This window comes from Neomonachus schauinslandi, chromosome 13 (assembly GCF_002201575.2).
Source record: "Neomonachus schauinslandi chromosome 13, ASM220157v2, whole genome shotgun sequence".
In the NCBI taxonomy this organism is placed as follows: Eukaryota; Metazoa; Chordata; class Mammalia; order Carnivora; family Phocidae; genus Neomonachus; species Neomonachus schauinslandi.
Window position 1 is genome coordinate 58,137,388 of NC_058415.1, and position 7,667 is coordinate 58,145,054.

General features: G+C 42.7%; 1 pseudogene; it reads right to left on the minus strand.

The window, feature by feature from the left end:
• Positions 1–2,010: 2,010 nt before the first annotated feature.
• LOC110581508 lies at positions 2,011–2,971 on the minus strand (annotated as a pseudogene).
• Between the last annotated feature and the right edge of the window lie 4,696 nt (positions 2,972–7,667).

Genomic DNA, 7,667 nt, shown 5'->3' on the forward strand with positions numbered 1-7,667 from the left:
CTTGTTCTGCTGCCATCTACATTTAGGGAGGCAGAGCAGCAGGCCAATGGCAGCCAGATTCTTGTGCCTTGTTGGGAAATATGCTTTTATGCTGTGGAAATGTCTTTAGAATTACTTTGGCATATAGGAGAATTACAACTTATCCTTGGATAGACTGTACATAGGTATGTCTTTTGCTACAATTCTTACCTGGTGACTGATGAACATTTATGAAGAAAATATGCAGAATTTCTGTTCAGTGAAATGTTTTTCTCCTCCTTTATTATTTGTCTTTCATCTGTTCTGTTTTCTCCTCCTGAATTACATAATGGATCCCCCTGGTCTACCTTTTATGTCTCTCACCTGTTCTCAAATAACCGAATTCTGTCTCTCTCTCTTTTTCCCCTCTAAGCTTAGGAGAGAAACTTAAGTTCTTTTTAATTTAAAAATTCATGTTTAAGCATTGTTTTATCTACTTTTAAATACTTTCTACTGGATTTTATTTGATCAATAATGTTGATTTTTTTCCCCTAAGACAAGTTTTTATCTCCCAGTTACCTTTTCCCCTAGCTTCTCTTTGATAGACTGCTTTTGCTTTATTAATTCAATAGCCTCCAGAATTCCACAGAGAATACCACTGACGCTTTTCTTTACTGTCTGATAATCTTCCTGCAATAACTCTTTTTCAGGAAAGCCTGTTTGTTTGGAGGGTTAGTTTATTTCCTCCCTGTTGGGTTAAAAGTTCATGTCAACTCTCAGAGGCTTTCTATTCCACTCATTCTTTTAACTGGACTTCTAAATTGCTAACTATTGGGAGCTTGGAATTCCTCACCAGTCATGGGGGTGATTCTTAACGACTGAGCCACCCAGGCGCCCCTCATGGGGGTGATTCTTAGATGTCTGCTGGTGAACATCACCTTCTTCTCCCTCTGACTGCCATGTAGGGTTGGGTATTCTTAGGTAAAAAAGCAACTGATGGTCACCACTTGGAGGCATGCTTGGTCAAGCCAGGTCAGGAAGTTCAAAAATTCATTTGATTCCTTTTTTTTTTTAAGATTTATTTATTTGACAGAGAGAGACAGCGAGAGAGGGAACACAAGCAGGGGGAGTGGGAGAGGGAGAAGCAGGCTTCCGGCTGAGCAGGGAGCCCAATGCGGGGCTCGGGATCATGACCCGAGCTGAAGGCAGACGCTCAACGACTGAGCCACCCAGACGCCCCTCTTTTTTTTTTATGTTAATCACCATACATTACATCATTAGTTTTTGATGTAGTGTTCCAAAATTCATTTGATTCTCCTAAATACATCTCAGTTTCCACATCACTCTGATGACCTATGGGAGGCCTCAGCTATCCAGGGACAGAAGCCAGGGGTGAATAACATCTTCAAAAAGGGGAAAGAAAAAAGGCCTGAGTCTTTGATCCTTGCATTAGTTTTGCCACAACCTACTCATTCTCCTCTCTGCTCCAAAGCTGTGAATGATTTTCTGGTGGGGACCATGATTGAGGACAGGAAATGAGGTTACTTATGGAGACTTAGGAAGAGAACAATTCAAGAAACAGTTTTAGGAATGAATGTGAAAATAAGGAGAAAGAAACAATGAGCATAAAGATAAAATATTACTATTATTTAATATGGAGTAGGGCATGTTGAAAGGTAACATGAATCAAGGACCCATCCAAATATGTTCAAAGAAAGAGGCCAAGGAGCAATTGAATTACAGATCTATAGACTAGAGCTTTTTGTAAGTTAAAAATAAAACTTGAAGAGTAATTTTTCTTGCACATCAATTAGTTCAGTAGGCATCCCAAAGATGGGCAACTATAAGGCTTGACCAGTGGTATACACTTTTGTAGAAGTGCTTATAGAATGGGGCAGAAACATCCCATTTAAGGCTTCCTATTCACCTAAAGCCTTCTGTGTAATCAGATTTGCCTATGCACCTTTGAGGAAATTGGCCCCTTATCTTATCGTCTGAGATCCTCAGGTGAGAGAAACTAGGGAATAGAGATCTATCAGGACCCCTTCACCATCACTGGGCAAAGTGTTTGTGAAATACCAGGTTCTTCACAGCAGCCTTCACATCCTTGTTCCTGAGGCTGTAGATGAGATGGGGTTGAGCATGGGGGTCACCACCCCATAGAAGAGGGAGGTGAGCTTGTCTGAAACATCCTGCTTGTCTGCCCCCAGGGGGTCCTTGGATTTCGGCTTCCGATACATGAAGAGGATTGTTCCATAGACGATGACCACGACTGTGAAGTGGGCAGAACAAGTGGAGAAGGCCTTTTCCTCCCCTCAGCTGAGGGGATCTTCAGGGTGGTAGCAATGATGAACACATAGGAGACGAAAATGAACAGAACTGGAATGCCCAGGAAGATGACATTGGCCACTGCCATACTGATCACATTGATGGAGATGTCAGCACAAGCCAACTTCAGGATAGCCAGGATCTCACAGGTGAAGTGGTTGATGACATTGTCCCCACAGAAGGGCAGTCGCATTGCTAAGGATGTTTGCACCATGGCAGTCATGCTTCCAGCTGCCCAGGAGCTGACAGCCATGAGCACATAGGCAGCCTTGCTCATGACGATAGGGTACCTAAGGGGGTTACAGATGGCCACATAGCGATCAAATGCCATCATGCCCAGAAGCACACACTCTGTGGCTCCCATGGCAAAGGAGAGAAACATCTGCACGGCACAGGCGGAGAAAGGTATGGTTTTCCTTGGGGTTAGGAAGCTGTCGAGAATGAGGGGGACTGAGGAGGTTGTGTAGCAGATGTCCAGGAAGGAGAGGTTCCCCAGGAAGAAGTACATGGGCATGTGCAGGCGGGAGTCAAGGATGGTCACCAGGATGAGGACCCCATTGCCCAGCAGGATAACGAGGTACATCAGGAGGATGAGCACAAAGAACATTTTCTCCAGCTTTGGGTGGGCTGAGAGCCCCAGGAGGATGAACCCCACCACAGGAGAAGTCCAATTGGACCTGTCCATGGTATATTTTCCCTGTCACCTGCAGGAACTCAGAAAGTCAACTTCATGATTCTCTGATACCTAAAGTGGCCAGATATCCATTGCGGATACTTTCTTTGCTAAGCAGCTGGAGAACAGCCCTGGCAATCTGGGGGGCTCTTTACATTGCTCTAATTAAATGCAGAGAAATTGGTAAAAATCTACTTTGTGATATTTGGCCACCCATAGAGGTGTTTGACATTTCACAAAATTAGGTTTACTTTTCCTAATCACATTTAAGATTAACATCACACATTTACCTCAGCTTTTATCATGCGTGGCTGATTCATTTTAATCAATTTTGTGAGAATTGTTATACTCCATTTGTATGAATATTTTTCTTTTTCTTTTTTTTTAAGATTTTATTCATTTATTTGAGAGAGAGAGGGAGAGTGTGTGTGTGGGAGGGGTGGGTGTGGGTGTAAGCACAAGTGGTGGAGAAGGAGAAGCAGGCTGCCCATCGAGCAGGGAGCCTGATGTGGGACTCTATCCCAGGACCCTGGGATCATGACCTGAGCCGAAGGCAGACGCTTAATGACTGAGCCACCCAGGCGCCCCTGAATTTTTTTCTTTGGGGGCATAAGACTGTTGGAAATAACTGATCTTCATTCTCAATTCCTGATCATTCCCCTCTCCAAGTAATTTTGCATATGACTTCCCTCCTCTTTTAGAGTTCTCTCTCACTGTCCACAGACCCTTGGGATATTCATTAATTCATTCCTTCACTCACCTTCCAAACTCCTTGGAGCACTTACCAAAAGAACTGATTTTCACCAATCATTCAGTGTATAGGGATTATCAAGTCCCTTTTCCTCTCTGGGCTCTGTTTCCCTAATACTCATTTTGGAATGGATTATATTTAGAAATATTCTATCCAGGGACTAGATGATCTCATGAATTTCTTATTCTTGGACTTTCTGTCCTACCACTGAGAAGTCCTTCTCTCTTTCCTTCCAGTTCACCCCATGCCACATAGACACAAGGAATGGAACCAGGAACTGGGCTGGGCCCACAGAGTTTACATATTCTTTTACAAGTTCTGTCTTACCTTTTCTGTAAATAGAGCAATGAAGAAAACCACTTGTCTGAGGTCTGGGAATAGTCCAGAGGCTGAAATGAGCCAATCTGATCTGAAAGTAGCAGCCAAAGGAATTAGCCCCTAAAATGGATGAGAGCTGAGTTTTCTGGTCTTTGTTCTATGTTTGGGTAAAATCCACAAAGGACCATGCATTGCGTATGAAGCCAGTTAAATTCCACCCTGCTATTGGGATTATCCTAGTCCCTGAAGTGATTTAAAGTTTTGAAAGTGAAGTGACGAAGTTTAGAAAATTTAGACATCTGGGATTATGTCCCTGAGATCCAATTATTTTGAAGTCCTTCCAGAAATACTTTATTCCCCCTCCCTCCCTTTATACCCATCCTGTTGAGCTATTGGAAAGATTAGGAGGAAGGGTCATGCTGGTCCTGCCAGAATTAACATAAATCCCAAGTCAATGAGAACTCTCAGTAGAGTCCATGATAGGTCTAGGAGAGTGTGCAACTCACTGCACAGGACAAATCCTTATAGCTCAGTATCCCTGGCATTTCCAAATTCAGGATGTTGGGGTTGGAAAGAGGCAAGTGACCTGGAAAGTTCCTCTTGTCTGTGTCCCACCATATAGATTATGAGCTCCTACCATAGGCCAGGCCTTTATAAGGCATTGGGAGATTCAGAAATGAATCTGGTTCTAGCTCTTGCCATGAGAGTTCCACAGGCATAGCAGCTGTGGGCTTGAAAAAAGCCAGTTGATTGCAGAAGTGATGTCCTGTTGTTTGAAGTCTTTCTCATGCTCATTTGTTTTATCCTTTCCAGAGAATAAACTTTTGGTTGGGATGGCTAAGAGACAGGTGGCCAATGTCATGGGTTGAGGGAGGGGGTGTGGGGACTCTGTTTCTTATACATTTTTTGCCTAATCCTCCTTGTTTTAGCAGCACCCCTTCACCCCTGGACCTAGAAGGACCTGGCACAGTGGCTGCTCAGTGCTGGAGATCTGGTTGTAGCACAGCACTCTCCCCATTTGTGGCTCAGGATTTGGCTCTGTCAGATCTGCCTTAGAAACGACCACTAGTCCATCCACTTTCCAGCCTTCAAAATGTTATCACTCTGATGCCCCCCTTCTTCTTAACCTTGTGGTTTGTCATTTAAAAACAAATGAAACAAAACAAAAAAAGCTGTAGTTTTTGTGTGTTTCAGGAGGGAGAAAAATTAGGTGCATGGGTTCAGTCCTCCTGTATGCCTCAGTCCTGATTCTGTGCAATTTCTAACATCCTGTTATTTTCTTATGTGCATTAGTCATTGTTTCTTGTCTGTTTCCATCTGCTAGAATGCAAGTTTCATAGAGGCAAGGACTTTTTTCTACATTGTTTATAAATGTATCCTAAGTATAAAAACTGGACCTGGTTTGTGGTAGGCACTCAATAAAGAGTTGCTGAATAAATTAATAAATGAATTTGTGACTTACCCTTGTTTTCTTCTTTGCTCCATGGTAGCTCTTCTTTTTATATTTTTACTTTTGTCCCATCTTTTTAAATTTTTATTTTTTAAACATTTTATAATGTATATAACATATTGGTACAGTAGAATATTTATGCATTTTATAAATAAATAACGAGATGGTGTAAACTGCAAGGATGCATGGCTTTAAAACCTAGGGAACCATTGACCAGATAACATAGCTTCTGGCTATGGCTCCAGCCTTTCAGATATGTAACAAACCTCTCTTTTCTAAGTGGCTCTTAAATACTGGAAACATCTATCTTGAGCAGAACAAGCTTGCAGAACTCGGGACTTTTGGCCCTATTCAAAGAGAATCTGCCATCTTACTTGTCTGCACCAAGTACCTTTCTTTGTTGGAGGCCATCCATGGTGAACAGGGGTGGGTGACTGCTCCTGTTTTGGAAAGTCACCTCTGAGCTTCGAGATGCCTTGAGGGTCTGGTTTGGAGTCTCTGTCTGTCTCTCCCCACCTTGGGTTTCTCCTGCAACTCTTCTACAGCCTGTCACCCCTCAGTATTCCACTCATGGGCTTGGGTCTCCTGTGGAAAGCTCAGGAACAAGTGGGAGAGCCCACACCATTGCCTCGGCTGTTATGATTGGCCCCAATACTGCCAGGTACACAGGAATCGGGACACATATCACAGTGACAGCCTGACTCACTTCTGCTCTTTACAGGAGCTATGCCCACATTGGCTCTTAACATCTTATTATGTTGGTGTATCTTTGTTGCCGGGTGGGCTGGGGGTACCTCGGGCTCCAAGGCCTTGACACAGCCCATCCAAAAGATACTGCTGGGGGCTCTTAATCTTTTCATGAGAAAGAATTCAAGGACAGACACAACACAGGAGATGAGCAGTACAAACAGGAGAGATTATTAAGTCTTATTACTCACTCTCTAGACGTGAGAGCGGGTGAGCTCAAGGGAGTGCTGCACCCCCTGGGGTTTGGATTTCTATCTTTAATCGACAGTTGTTAACAAAGGGGTGGAATATTCATTACTCTAAGGTGGAAATTTTCTTCAAAACAGGTGGTCTCTTCCAGGAATGTGGGTTATGTGCCTTTTCTTCCTTAGTTGGTCGGGGATTTTCTGTTGTGGCACCCTTAGGGAGGAGACTTTTTTAGCCATCTTGGGCCTGTCTGGTTTAATCTGGTTTCCTGTGTTTTTGTTTTGGAGTGCTGCCAGGATAGACCCCTGACTTTAGTTAGCTGTGACTTCCTCTTTGCTAGCTTCCAGGCATCCTGTCAGAACCTAACTAACTGCCTCTAACAACTTTAAGCCCTCTCCATACTTTCCTGCAATGAGATTGTGCATGGGAAGAAATAACCTTAATCAGTAGGTTAAGTAAAAATTCTGTAGAAATTGTAGGTATGAATTTTATATATGTATAAATATTTTATATTTACATATATTTCCTCTTTCCACTGAAAGGCCTAGAAACTATGATAAACTCATTAGCACCCTTGGCACCCAGATTGTGGTTTCTAAATACCAGTCCCCACTAAAGGAAAAAAGAACTCCTTAGAGAAAATGATTATTTCCATATCTGGAAAGGAACTGCAAATGTTGAGCCTATAATATCTTGACCTTGCTTTATAAAGCAAGGAAGCCATTAAGGATGCTAGGGTCCTATTAGAAGATCTCAGGTGCCATGAGCTCATAACCACACTAAAACTTACTAAAACCTCTCAAATATCTAGACCTAATCATCAATTTATAGGAAATACGGGGACAGACACTATAGAACTGTAATCAGTAGATTGTAGTAATGTGATATTGTAACAGATTAAGAGGTATATATTTGTTCATTCAGACGACCAAAATATATTTCTCACATATATTTGGTCTTTGTCAAAGATTCCTGGTTCACAGCTCCCAAAGCCCTTGGAATTTCCTGAACAAGAGCAATGGGAGCACATTTGTTACAATGTCTGGTCTCTTGTCCTCAGTTCCTGAGAAACACTTCAGAGCCATAAAGGTGAAATGGTGTCTTATTATTCATTACAAGCCCCTTTCAACCACACCAGGGTTTATGTTAATGAGATGATTTTTGGAACATAGATAAGAATGGAGGCTGTTTGCCAGGGGGACCAACATTGAATAGAATGTTGGAAATTTCAGTCCCCCCACTTCCATCCCCATCCC